We start from the raw sequence: 15,265 nt of genomic DNA, 5'->3' as shown, positions 1-15,265 counted from the left end.
GAGGAGGTGCGAGCAAACATTCGCTGTTCAACTCACGCAGTGTTGCAAGCACGGCTTCTGGGGCGCCGGGATTCATACCTACTCACCCTACAAGGCCCGTTGACTTTGCCTGAGTACCTAACCTATTATGGTGCGATTATCAAACCACAGCCCTTCCGACCTCGTCGTATATTTTGTTATCACTGCCATAAAGAAGGGAACATGCAAAATACCTGCCCTAATCCGGCAGCTGTGGCCGACATGAATGAACCAATAGCGCTTTGTGCCCTATGCAAATCGGCGGATCATGACATGCGCTCCCCCGCTTGTCCAAAGAAGAAGCGACCGAGGCCGTCGCGCAAGCCGCCTGAAAAAGCAGATATTCCTACAAGTAATCGCTTCGCTGCTCTTACATGTGACGAAACCGACTTCCCTGCACTTCTTTTACTTGACCCACCTGCTCATCATACGTCTTTTTAGCATCGTCCATACGCACAAGCGACTAAACCTCGTGGATCAAATGGTACACCAAAACGGCCAGTGCACCAATCACATGTGGATGCCGCAGATGAAGACGCTGTTTTAGACAATGCCATTGCAGAGGCTCGCAAACGTCTAGAGGAACTCACCCAGCTCCGAGAACAGCGTCGCTCTCACCCCTCTCGAAGAAGTATAATACCTCGTGATAAGATTTCAGATGAATTACCTCTGCAAGGCCGCAGTGAAAAGCGACTCGCACGTGGAGTCGAGCTGGCGGTCGAACCCCCTATGCGCCGAGGCCAAGGAGAGAGCGCTGTTGTTGTTTTTTTCTCCTTTTCTCCCATCTTCTTGGGCGCGGGCGCGCGCGAGGCTCGGTTTGTTTCGTCCCTTCGCCCCGAGGCGTTACCAAGAAGCGAACGGCAGACGCATACTTATCAGCCGGGAACAACAGCGGCACGCTTCTGCGAACCACTTTACGGCCGGCTCGTCCAGCGATCTCCCGCCGTGGCGCCAAGCATGGGTGCAGGGAGACGCCGTTAATCAAGCTTTTTGCACTGCCACAAGCGCTCACTAAATGTCCTGCAGAAGGCGACAATAGGCGCGACCCTTGGCTCTCCCAAGTAGGTAATCAGCCCAGCGGCCCCCCGCTGTGCCGCCAGACATCGGATGCGAGCAACGGCGACTGTACACTGCTCTGGGACAGTGCCCCCCCTTTCCTCGAACGGGACAGCTGGGTGGCCTAGTCTCCAGATCCCCCGCTGCGTTTCTTTCACAAAGGCGTCAGCTGCAAGGTCGCGTCGCAAACACGCCGGGGAGAGGAGGGAAAAACAGGCGCCGTGTGAGAGGGTTTGGGGACCAACGAGTGGAGAGAGTGTGTGTTTTGAATGTTGTATTTTTATTTGGCTTAATTAAGGAACTGGGTCCAAGATTATTCCCAACCCACGGTGGTTGTGGCATGTTTTTCAATAATTTGATTGGCTGTTTTATTTTCGGGGCGGATCCCCTAAGGTGACCGCCCTCGGGTCTTGGTTGATGTTTGTCATCAAAAAGCGGTCCTCGGACCATGTTTGGCAGTCAAGATTGAGGCTCCGTGCTTAGCACGTATTTACAGTCCCTAGGCTTTAACCGAAATGCTCGGTAGAAAAGTAAGGGCTTGTAGAGTGACTTCTCTGTGTGAGAGTCTATTTTGTTTTAAGTTACAGTTGTCTGTGTGACTCTTGTTACTGTAATTTACAGTTTGCCAATGTATACCATTTTTATTCGGTAAATAATGATCATCCGCGTTGAACATCATTGGATCATCGTCTACTGCTTCTTCACTGCCGAATGACCACGTTTGGAGAGGCTTCAGCTGCTCCGAAGATTGGCAACGAACGAGCTATTCATTACTACCTCCAATAAGCATCAAACCACAATCACGTGCCGACAACCCGTTAACCCCGAATACCCCGACAGTGGATAAAATATTAGCCCTTATGGAGCAGGTGACCTCCCTCATCGTAGAAGCTCTTCGGCCTCGCAATGGATAATGCACTGTCTCTGGTGGTGCAGTGGAATTGTCGAGGCTTTGCGAATAAGGCCTCTGAAGTGAACATCCGTCTTCGCGACAAAAAGCTAAAGGCGTGGGCCTTCTTACTTCAAGAGCATAACTCACTTCCTCGCCTTTCAGGATTCTGCGCTTACCATTCACCTTCCATTCCTGATCGCCGTTGTATCACCTCTTCCTTCAGCCCAGGTAAATCTGCAATTTATATTCACACTTCAGTTTCCCACACACCGATCGACCTTTCACGGTGGTGTAACACACGCCAAGAGGGGGTAGCACTCCCAGTTAAGCCTGTACGCACGCCACTTATACTAGTTTCCTTTTATGGCTGTCCTGGTTCCGCATCTCCTAATCTCTGATGGGTTCGTTTTCTGCGTTCTACCTACTCGGGTATCCCTATTCTAGTCGGTGGAGACTTCAACGGCTCACACACCTCGTGGGGTCACCCATCGGATTCTCCCAGGGGTGCACACATCCAGGGCAGCTTTTCAGATAATTCTTTTTATCTTTTAAACCACCCGCATACATCTACCCGTCCACGAGGTGGGCCTTATTCACCTGATTTGACTTGGTGGTTAGGCCCTGGTAACCCTCGTTGGGCTGTTGAACCAGATACCTGGGGTAGTGATCACAGTCCTATCTTTATTGCTCTCACTCCTTCACGGATACGTAAAATACGCCGTAGCGTACGAATAACATCATGGGACTCTGTACGCGCAGACAATCGCTTATCTGATTTCACCCAACATCAGCATTGTCTACTCTCTCTGCTGTTCTTGCGTCCCACACGATTACCACCACTGTAAATGAGGACGAGCCAAACCCAAACATCCACCTCCTGAATCTTTGGGCTCTGCGTCGCCAGGCAGATCATTATGCTGCTCGTAACCCCGATGACCCATCGGCTATCCCCGCTCTTCACCGGGCTGCCGCACGTGCGAGGCGGCATGAAAAGCGTCTAGGAAGGCAACGTTGGGCTTCATGGTGTGAGCGCCTGTCCTCCAATCAGAGTAATCGACAACTTTGGCGAGTGTTTCACGCCATGGAGCGCTCTTCTCAAGTTTCTGATTACACAGAGAGCATTCGCCTTGCGATGAATGTAGATGAGGACACATTTGCAAAACAGGCGGCCAGACAGTTTTTTCCCCACTATGATTCCACCTCGACTTCTCCACCTTGCTCACCGGTTACCGAACCCCCCGATGAGATTACTTCTGACCTAACCATGGCAGAGCTGCTGGCCTCCATTGAACGCCTCAAATCTAACTCTGCTCCCGGGCACGACGGCATGCCTAACTCCTTATTCCGCAACTTGGAAGGGACTACTTTGCAGGTCCTGCTTGATGCATTCAATGACGTGTGGCATTCTGGTGTCATGCCGGACGAGTGGAAGCATTCTATTGTTGTTCCAATACCGAAGTCAGCTCATCCTCCAGTATCTCTCTCGGCCCTTCGTCCAATTTCCCCGACGCCAACAATCTGCAAGCTTTACGAAAATATTCTCGCCACTCGCCTATCGTGGTGGTTGGAATCCCATGATTGTTATCCAGAATCCCAAATTGGTTTCCGCCCGCAAATAGGAACGGAGGATGGTCTTGCTACTTTGGCTGCTGACATGCTTCACCACTCTCCGCACAGTCATCTTGTTAGAACTGTGATCGCTACAGATATAACAAAGGCATATGATAACATCCTTCACTCAGCCATTCTTGCCTCCCTACAAACTCTTGGTCTCCCTCACAGGTTTCTCCTCGCCATTCACGCCTTTCTAACAAATAGAACGTTCAGTGTGCGTGTCCAAGGAAAGCCCTTTGGTCACTTCCCCTCAAACAGAGGAGTGCCCCGGGGCTCCGTTCTCGCCCCTACATTATTTAATGTGGCCTCCATACCATTTGTTCGAGCCCTAGAGGCCATCCCTTCAATACGCGTGCTTGCGTATGCCTATGATATAACCTTATGGTGCTGTCACCCAGATACGTCTGTCCATCAGGCGGCCCTCCAGCATGCGCTGGATGTACTGACATTTCGCCTCCCTCCTTTGGGTCTAACTCTTTCGCATACAAAATCCTGTTTCATTCGCATTGGAAATAAAGCTGGCTTACGGAAAGCTCCCACTATAAATGTTATGATAGATAATACCCCGATTCCTCAGGCACAAACCGTTCGCATTCATGGTCTTCTTCTTCATTCCTCTGCCCTAGCGAAAAAAATGTTTGAGTCACAATAACCTTATACAGATTTATCATACTAAACTCATACAAATATCAAACAAATCTCATACAATCTCATATATTTCTCGTACGTTGAATGATATTTGTATGAGATTATATGAGATTCATATGAGTTTAGTATGAGAAACCTGTATGAGGTTATTGTGACTCATAGGGTTTTTTCCCTAGGGTGGGACTGGCACCCCGTGGCTGACAGCCATCCGTAAGACCACTCACGCTACTCTAGGTCTGATTCATCGCATAGCTATGCGCTCTGGCGGCGCGCGTGCTCACACGGCCCGCCAGCTTGTTCGTTCTGTCCTCCAGCCGCGTATAATCTACCAGGCACAGTTTCAACGTCTCACCCGCAGACAGTGGGACTCCTTTGATGCCATCAATCGTGAGGCTATGCGTGCGATAACATATCTTCCCCGCCTAACACCCATACCAGTACTTCAGGAGTACGCCCAGCTAAATACGCTCACTGAACTCGTTGATCAGCGGATGGCAAACAGAGCTCGCAAACAGTCTTTACAACTACATGATTTAATGACACTACCTCCATGGCCGTACTGCCAGCTCACGGACAATCGTCCCACTGCTTCCCCGTCGGTATTATCCGCACATCTGCCTGAAGGGTGCATATTATATACCGATGCATCACATACTGCAGAGCGAGAAGTTACTTCTGTGTATAGTCCCTCTCAACCGCATCTCAACACTCACGTGACATATACCGCGGATACGTGCACCCCTCTGGCACTGGAACTTCAAGCCATTTACAATGTCATACATTCCCTTCCGCCAGTTCCTACATTCAATGCAGTTCATCTTTACACAGACTCTCTCACTGCCCTTAAACAGCTTAAGGCCGTTCGACGCACATTCCAAATAACACAGTCCATACATTTGCTCTGTTCAAAGTACCCATGTCCTGTGCGCATACACTGGATTCGCGGCCATGCTCGCGATCCACATAATATTCAAGCGGATGCTATGACGCACATAAACAAATCAGGCGATCCACCACCTTCCCCACTTCCCCCAGATCCATTCCTGTCCCACGTTTCGGATTCGCAAGGTCTGCGCCAGCGAACACGCGCTCTCATTCCTCCGTGTTCGCACCCTCTCCCTCGTAGTCTTACTGGGCAGGAGGAGGTAACAGTGCGCCGGATCCGGGCAGGGGCGGCTCTGACCCCATCTGTTCGACATCGATGGCGGGAAAAAGATCTACCAGTGACTGTCAGGTGCCCTCACTGTGACACTCCACCTGACGTCTGCGATGTGCGTCACTTGTTGTGGACGTGTCCATCAACGACTCACATTAGGCAACAGATAATCATGAAGGTGGGCCTGCGGTGTAATCGCGATTGTGATTATGAGAAATGGACAATGCACAATCGCTACACTGCCAACCTTCTCGAATGCATAAGCGCAACTGGACTTATATACAACAGAAAAGGACCAATTTCTTTCCATATTGCGGTAGTAATAATGGCAGTGTCAGCAATGCAGCAGTGACAGTAATAATAATAGCAGTGTCAAACTGTCGCACACAGAAAAGAAGAAAAGAGCAAAACCTTTAATTGAGTTTTTATTGGTATTGTAAATACAAATTAATAAAATAAATTCTTATATGGTAATTGAAATTTTAATTTCTTTGAAATTGATAAAAAGGCTGACACTAATTTTCAATTCACATTTTGCTCTTAGTTGATTGACACGTCCTTCCATGAAAACAATTGCTCCCAACAACAGCCAGCAAAGTCCTGGCCAATAAAAACTAGGGTTCGATTGTTAAGGGTTTTGTGCACAACACCTGAACGTTATCTACTGGTACCAAATAAACTATCTAAAATCAGTAGTTACTACTAGTGCCTCAGTTACAGGTCCCAGAAGAAAACCATTAGGCATCCTGCTGGAACCAGTGAGGCCAGATAAAACCCGCAGGCTCTCTACTAGTACCACTACGTTAGTTAATGGTCCCAGTAGCTACTGGGACCAGTAGCTACTGGTCCCAGAAGAAAACCAATGAGCACCCTGCTAGAACCAGTAATGCCATTAGAAAACCAGCAGGTTTCTTAAGGGTTTCAAAAGAAGACCAGTAGGGTTCCTAATGGTTCCAGTAGAAACCACTAAAAACCATTAGGTTTCTTCATGGTTCCAGTACAAACCATTAGAAACCAGTAGATTCACACTAACAAATTTTCACCTGGGACGTGATACCACCTAAGAAGGTTGTTTTGCATGCTATGGAGCCTTGTGAACTTGAAGGATAAGCTTATGCTACGCGAGAAGGAGCAATGCATGCATAACGAACGCTATAGTGCAGATAGCTTCGTTGAAACCTTTTGTACGTAGACTGCATTCACCAATCTGTATTTCACTTACGACAAGGACATTATTACCGAAACTACTTTTCACCCTCGTACGAAATGGCAGTGCTTGGTGCAGAGAGCAAAGCGGTTGTCTAGTGCTCCCGAGCCGCATGTTTCATGCTGCAAAAGCGGCCGCCAAACTAGTAAAGCAGGAAAAGATGACATCCCACTAGTGTGCCGTAATATGCTCACGTCTAGCCCGTTTCAAAAGATGTTATCGCGTGATGATGCGTCCGAATTCCAGTACGCGTCCAGGGCGCGCAGCTCACATTTGCATTCTGTGCCTAAAGATACCTGCCTGCGCGGCCGATAAAATAACTAAAGCTTGCGTTTCACTTTTGTGTGCTTTGTCGAGTCGCCCGACAGTTCGCTTATTTACAGCCACCTGAAATCCAGTAGTGTAAGTATGCCAATTTCTTGTTTATTCTCTCTGTCATATTTGTCTGTCAAATAGTAGACATATTTGAAGCCTTAACCTCATATGCAAGCGCTGACATATGGGAAGCTTCGGTAAAAAGGAACCCGACTACAACGAAAAATAATTTGAAAAGTCAACTCCCATTACTACGCAGTGCTCGTGCTTGGTGCAACTGCTGTGTTCATAAATCAGGTTTATCATATGGTTATAAAAAAATAGGGGGGCACTTAAGCTCCGCTGTTAAGGGTATGACAGGATAACGTCTCTCTCTCTCTCACACACGCACACACGGACGTTTCCTTTCTTATTTTATTTTTATTTATTTCTTTCTTTATGTTTCTTCTATCATTTCTCTCTTTGTTCATTTTTATTTTATATTTTATACACCAATACTCAGCATCAGCAAACATTGGCATCCACAGCTATAGTCTGCTTGTTGATACACCCGTTTCTTATCCATGCAGGTGTCCTTCCTAAGCTCCCCATGCAACCCTGCTTTGAGAAAGAAGTGGATCGTTGCAATGCGTACAGATGTGGGGAGAGACTTCACAATATTACTTCACACCAAAGTGTGTTACAAACGCTTCACAGATGATGATTTCTACTCAAGGTATGCGTCAGGGATGAAACAACTAAAGGAGAATGCTGTGCCAAGTTTATTTAGCTTTCCAACCAGTGCTGCCAAGAAACAAAGAAAGCCATCAAAAGAGCGCCATACCGTGACCTCAGCAACCAACTTAGAGGAGCAAGAGGAACAAGATGTGCCAGACCATATATTGCAGTGTGATACAGCTTCGCAGGATGACCCTGATAAAGCACTTGAATCTAGTGGGGCTCATAGCACTGACACACTTAGTGCTTCTAATACAGAAAACTGCATGCTGCAGCATAGGTCGACTGTGTGCAACCTTGACTGCCTTGGCCAAAGAAACGCTGAGGTGTATGAAAAGGTAATAAAGGAGCTTGAACTACAACTCTCTTCAATGCAGGGAGAACTGAGCTCATCAAAAGAAAAAAATGCTAGTGTTGAAGTGCAGCTGCAGCAGGCTAAGGAACAAGACAAAGAACTAAAGCTCGTCAAAGAAACATTGTTTCGAGTCAGTAGGAAGCTTAAGCTGGCTAGAGAAAGATCGCAGGAGTTGGAGAAAAAAATTGGGAAGCAATTTTCCGTCCAGCGGTTCATGCACAACGACGACGACATGCGTTTTTATACAGCCTTGCCATCATACACTATGTTTAAAAAAAATTTTGAATTCTTGGACCTTGTTGATAACGGAGAGAACATAAGGATGTGGTCTGCGCAACAGTCACAGCCTGCCCAGCACTCAACACCATCCATAATGAGCAGGCTTAAGAGCCTCACAGTGGAAAATTAATTTTTTTTATTCCTTGTGAGACTGCGCCTAGGACGTTTTGAGAAGGACTTAGCTGACAGGTTCTGCATTTCAATTACCACAGTGTCAAGAATTTGCATCACGTGGACAAGTTACAGTTTCCTACGCCTAACTCGCATGCCTCTGTCTGTGAAAAGAGAAGTCCAAGAGGAGATGCCTTCAGTTTTCCAAGCAAAGCATGGTTCCACAAGAATCATTCTGGATGCTACAGAAATCAGGTGTCAGTCAGCTTGTTCACTAGCCCTACAATCGGCAACATTTTCCACATACAAATCGACAAATACAATCAAAAGCCTCATAGGAATTTCCCCTGATGGCACAGTGACCTTTGTGTCCAAAATTTTTCCAGGATCGATTTCTGACAAGAAATGCGCTCGACAGAGTGGCTTCTTAACCCTTCCTTTCGATCAAGGTGACGTTATCATGGCGAACAAAGGATTTAGGATCAACGATGTGCTTGCAGACATTGGGGTAGGACTGAAGACTCCGCCTTTTCTGACAAGGAACAAATTCAACGAAGAGGAGGTACAAGAAACCCATGAAATCGCATCTCTGCGCATACACGTAGAAAAGCGCATTCATCGCATAAAAAACTTTCATATATTTGACAGGCCAATCCCCCTTTCTTTGGGACCAGTCATAAATGAAATGAGGGTAGTGTGCACACTTCTGACCAATTTTCAGTCTCCCCTTGTGCGCGATGCTGATGAACCTGAAAATGGCCTCCCATTTATGAGTTCTCAGGCAGATGCTTAATTAATGAACATGGCCGACAGCAGTCATAAGATTTAATAATGGAAAATTGCATTTTGTAGAATCTTTGGTATTTAAACTATTATTTACAGAAAGCAAAACGTTTTCCATTTGGTTTATGGTGAACATGGAAATAAGAATAGTTTTTTTAGCAAGCATGTATAAACAGTATTTCATTTATACTGCACATCATTACTTATTATGCAACTTTTAAAAAACAAAAATTGTAAATTGCCAGCATTAAGAGGGCTTCATTTAATATTGCACGTCTTGTGAGGAACAAAATATGTAAAAAAACCCTAAACCTTAGCAGTGTTTTCCCTAACATTGTATGTCATTCACTGTAAGGAACACAAAATTAACAGCGGTTAGCCTTGCATGTTTCAATAAACACTACTTTTCCCTGATAGTGCCACTTTATCTAGAACAAAAATGCCCAGATCTAGCTGCTAGCTTTAGTATCATAGCTTACAGAGAATAAAGAAGAAAATAAATACTCAGAAAGCTGGTTGTTTTGAAGCCAGATATGGCAACAGTACAGAAAAAAAAGAAAGTAATAAGCTTAGGCATAGCATCAGCTCAGTCTTCAGAAAATCTGATACGCTCCACAATCATAAACTTCGCTGAAAACACAACAAAATCAGTCCAGCGGAGTCCTGAAACAGCCATTTTCCCAAGTACTAGGTAGTAGTACTGGTGGTTGCGGTCTAGCCTGAAGGCACCCTCCTTATCCTGTTTCATATAGTGTGAGTGTCCTATTTCTTCTAGGGCCTTGCCCTTTAAGCTGTATGGGCACTTCATTTCTAAAAGGCCATGGTTTGGTTCTTCACAGTGGTCAAAGATGACCCGGTCAGGTGACGCTCCCAACCATGAACAAGATGGGTCCACCAGCAGACCACACCTAAAAGCCTCCACATCACGGCTTCTTGTTCTCATGGTGCAGGTGTATCTGTGTACTGCTGGCATCTCATTGGCAATACCATACCTATCAAAGAAAAAGAAACATAACTTGAAATAACACAAAGGGGGGGAGGGGATACTTATAGCATACTGGAAAGAAATGAGTCCGAAGTAGTTCGGTGCACTTGACCAGGACAGGAATCCTCCGAAACTAACAGTGCTCGGGTACTTTCGCAATGTTTTCTAACAGTGTAATGCAGAATAGGTGCTAAGAAATATGAGTCTTTACCTCATGTGGAATCTTATTCATTTTATTTCCAGTTAGATTCGGTTTGTGCTGCTGCATCCAAATAGGTTGTCCTGCACCCAAGCTCCTGCTACGTCTATGAAATTTCCCCTCGTGATTAGGCTGAATGTCAGTGTAAGCAGGTGATATCATAAAGATAATACTAGGAAAGGGCATGGGAGGTGAGGCAATAGATTATATTTACAAATAAAGGCAGCTACTAACACTGTTTTGTAATTTCTACATCTACAGGGCATGGAATGTGACAACATACATTTGAAAATTTGCTAGAGAATGACAACTGCAGCCCAAGTATACATGCGCATAACAATAAAACGAATCGACGACACTTGTTACTGCCATTAAGGTTATTGTTAAGACAGAAAAAAGCAAAATGTTCAAGCATGCTTACTGGACTGCTCGCACTCGTGAGAAGTCTTTTTGCGACGTGAAGCTGTGCAAGCCTTTCTCTGTCCAGGTTGTACGTTGTACAACAACTCCAAATAATGAAGCTTTCACAAGGTGAGGTCGTGCTGCCTTCCACGCATTCCTACCAGCCTGCTGTCTTGTGTTCTGCTCCAAAGCCAAATCTTCTTCGTAGGAAATCTCCAAAGCCTAAGAAAAAAGAAAAAAGTGATGATTCTTCAGAAAAAATGTATAGACCAGAATAATACAGTATAACGAGCTGAATGTACTTCAAGGAAAAAGAAAAACAATGAGAATTGTTCAAATGAAAGCAATAAAGGCAAGTTACCTCAGTATAACTACATGGATATTTACAGTGTTTGTGACTATCATCACAACTGCCCAGCAAATAATGTGCATATTGCAGGTTAGTTCTCACAGTAAAAAAGCTTATCTTTAATTGCACACTATCAAGTGTTAACAATGGATTATACACAAATGGCTAGGTACTCACTTTCAAACAATGTCTGGTTACATGTTTTCTTCAGCATTAAACAGTCACTAGGCTCAACCAAAATAAAATTTGCAACAAATGAAGCTTACTATGGCTTACTGTGAGTTGCTAAATGGATTGAGCATGTACTACAAAAATGTACCCACCTTAGCATAGACAACTGTTCAGGAGGGCAGTTAAAAGAGCTGTGCACCCCATGCAATGGGGTCCTTGAACAAGTCCGGTCGAGTTGGCTCTTCACTTCTGCCGTGCCCACATGGTATATCAGGGGACAACACGACTTGAAAGCCATGGGGGACAAGGGGCTTTAAGCGAAGCAAAGCAGCAATTGGGGCTAGTTGGTTTACCATTTCAAGAATTTTCGCGCTACGATATACACTGACACACAAGAAAGCAGGAACCACGTACACCACGTACACGTACACAAGAAGCAGGAACTTGTGTACGTGGTTCCTGCTTTCTTGTGTATCTGTGTATATCGTAGCGCGAAAATTCTTGAAATGAAAAGGGGCTTTAAGTAGTGCAGGGGGCTCCCCAAAGGTGTAGGACCAAGCGTTGAGTTTGCTGCAATGAATTCACCATTCTGGAGGTGCTATCACAGACAGCTGGGCACCTAGAATGCGGATTCTTGAAGCCACATCTGTGAAGCAGGAATCTTCTCTGGCTGCATCATAAAATCGAGTCCTGAGGGGCTCACAAAGTCCTCCTTCCCGAACACGCCTCCAGTCAACGAATTCAAGTGACAGTGGTGCCAGTGTGGTACTACGCGGACGCCGCCACTGTTGAGGGAGCTCCGTACAAGAAACTTCAGGGGGTGGCTCCTGGTACCCATTACTCTTCAGAAGGACCAGGAATTTGAGAGATGCCATGCTGTGACTACAGACACCACTTATGCCAGCAGCCCATTGGCACTTCGATGATGTAACGGATCCGCAGGCTTCTAAAGTCAGTTCAACCTCATATGGCCGAGAAGACTTTTTCTGACTCCGGTAGCACAGGCATTTAACACGAACATTCCCAGGTCTGCAATGAATCAAATTCTGTTATGTCACACACGCTGCCTTGGCGCTTCACAAGTATTAAAACATTTCAGGTAGCATCTCACCATAAGACACTTGGAAGAATCTATGGCACTTCCTTTCACATGATTTTGTGTGCATGACTTCTGAACACTAAATACAGATCTCAGTGTCATGTAAACCACTACATATAGTAAAAGAGTGGTCATATATGTATAAACAAAATAAAAAAAATTGGGAATCCAAAAATATCAAAGTTGCCTTGGATGATGTCAACAACTGCATAAACTGCAAGCATATAAATAAAGCCAAAGCTGTCATTCAGAAAACTAATAATGACCGAAAACAAATTAATGTTAGCCTCCATTCCACTGCTTGGCTGTCATGCACCCTTCACAGGTGAGCTCTGGCAGGAGACGAGCAACTTCTTTTTTTTTTAGACGAGCAACTTGTTCAACACATGTCGCAAGTTCATTGCTTGTCAGAGTCTTATTACCATCTGCAAACTTTCGAGTGCTAAAAATCGAATCGCATGCAAACAGCCAAGAGGTACTGGCACTACGGTTGTGCCGCTGTTGGTGGCTAATGTTTTCTGCACTCTCCTCGGTTTTCTGGGCGAAATATAGTCATAATGTTCAAGCTAGGTAGTTAAAGATAGACAGCTATTCTGCCTGTCTACCAGTCACAGCACTAAGGAGGGGCTGTGAAAACAGTTTTAGTAGAGCACGAATAGGCAGTAGGCGATTTTTTTTCATCATTATTCGCCTATTGCCACTATAGTACCACATCGTAAAGCGAATTGTTTGGCAAGCAGATGTCTACGCATGATTTAATGCACCCAGAGGCAGCCGTTCCATTCCACCGCCACTAGTAGTTCGGCTAAGTATCGTCTGCGTGCACTCCTGCATACGAAAATGCATGATCATCGAGCCTAACAGTTTACTGCCCACGCCTATTCCCTTCGAAAGTCCGCTGACGACAGTGAAAAAAAAAGCAAATACTGGCTTTCAAAGCGCTCCTGGATAGCTAGAGTCGTTCAGTGTGTGGCAAAGGAACAAATCTCTCGGTATCGTAATTTTTTTTTCCGTCGCGGCTCCGCGCGCCGCTGCCCCGCGGAAACGACGTGTTTCTTCAGTCTCATGCATCTATAGACAAGGTTTTTGGGTGATGATAGGAACAGTGACAAAGAAGACAACTTCGGTTCATCAGAGTTTATCACGGACAGTCAAACAGCGTCAAACTGACCCGGAAAGGCAACAGACATTCGCTGTTAGTTTCGCTTTCTTCTCCGAATGATTTCGCGGCTGCGGCGCGCTGATCTAAAGATATCCCGCTTGTTCAAAAGCTCACAGCTCTTATTTCAAAGTGTCAACGTCATTAAGGAGCCATCACTTGCCGATAGCCACGCAGAGTCGTGTCTATACAGTGCTACGCGACCATTGGGTGTCAACAATCAACATTGCTTTGCCCGCTGGCGCGATTTTCACTAAGCGATCGTGGAAGTTCCACGAGTTCCACTTCCACGATCGTGGAACTTGAAATATTCTATACATAATGTGTTAATATTTACTGATACCAAGCAGAGGTCTGTGATGAAAAAAGAAAAAAAAACATTTTTTGTGTGTGACGTGCGTAAAAAAATATTTTTATAACATTTATTTTACATTTCCAAATTTTTATGAAGAACATTTTCTTACAGCTTCGTGGGTAAATATGTTGGTTGAGACCAATACCTTTAGAAGCAGAATTACCTTCTCTAAAATTTAATCCTAAACATTTCAGTATAAAGCACGTTCTGGTAACTGTAAAAAAAAAAGAGAAGTTAGATGCACCACCCAAAAAATACCAATTTTCCCATGAGCAGGAAAGTGCTAAGCACCCTTCCAACTTGCGTCAAATGCACAATTTTTTCGTCACAAAATAGAATGCATCCTTGCTCATTTCGCCAACTAAGTGAGATCAGCGACGGTGATGCGCAAACCAAGCAAACTCGCGATCGTCTCTCATAGGCGTCCAGTAAACAGCACAGGCGCACAGAAAAAAAAGCCACATTGCAAAACTTTCGATACTGTACCTGAATAGGCATGACGCTATGCGGATCGATGAGGGGTCCGCGTACGACTCGCAGAGCAGTTTGTAACTGCGCTCGGCAGTGCTGCCGGTGAGCCCCGCAACGCCTCGGCTGTCAAAATACGCTTCCAGGTGTCGCTGACAGAAACCACCAGGGATAGAAGAAAGGTCCCTCGACCAGGCTGTGTCTTCTCTTGACATCGAAAGGGAGATCAGCTACGGTGATGCGCAAACCAAGCAAACTCGCGATCGTCTCTCATAGGCGTCCAGTAAACAGCACAGGCGCACAGAAAAAAAAGCCACATAGCAAAACTTTCGATACTGTACCTGAATAGGCATGACGCTATGCGGATCGATGAGGGGTCCGCGTACGACTCGCAGAGCAGTTTGTAACTGCGCTCGGCAGTGCTGCCGGTGAGCCCCGCAACGCCTCGGCTGTCAAAATACGCTTCCAGGTGTCGCTGACAGAAACCACCAGGGATAGAAGAAAGGTCCCTCGACCAGGCTGTGTCTTCTCTTGACATCGAAAGGGAGATCAGCGACGGTGATGCGCAAACCAAGCAAACTCGCGATCGTCTCTCATAGGCGTCCAGTAAACAGCACAGGCGCACAGAAAAAAAAGCCACATTGCAAAACTTTCGATACTGTACCTGAATAGGCATGACGCTATGCGGATCGATGAGGGGTCCGCGTACGACTCGCAGAGCAGTTTGTAACTGCGCTCGGCAGTGCTGCCGGTGAGCCCCGCAACGCCTCGGCTGTCAAAATACGCTTCCAGGTGTCGCTGACAGAAACCACCAGGAATAGAAGAGAGGTCCCTCGACCAGGCTGTGTCTTCTCTTGACATCGAAAGGCCGGTCCCAACGCAACACACTAGGTTACAATATAGTTACGACGTGACAAGATCAGAGAG

This window comes from Amblyomma maculatum, chromosome 7 (assembly GCF_055883805.1).
Source record: "Amblyomma maculatum isolate TAMU_Amacu chromosome 7, ASM5588380v1, whole genome shotgun sequence".
NCBI lineage: Eukaryota > Metazoa > Arthropoda > Arachnida > Ixodida > Ixodidae > Amblyomma > Amblyomma maculatum.
Note: the sequence above shows the minus strand (reverse complement) of the source record.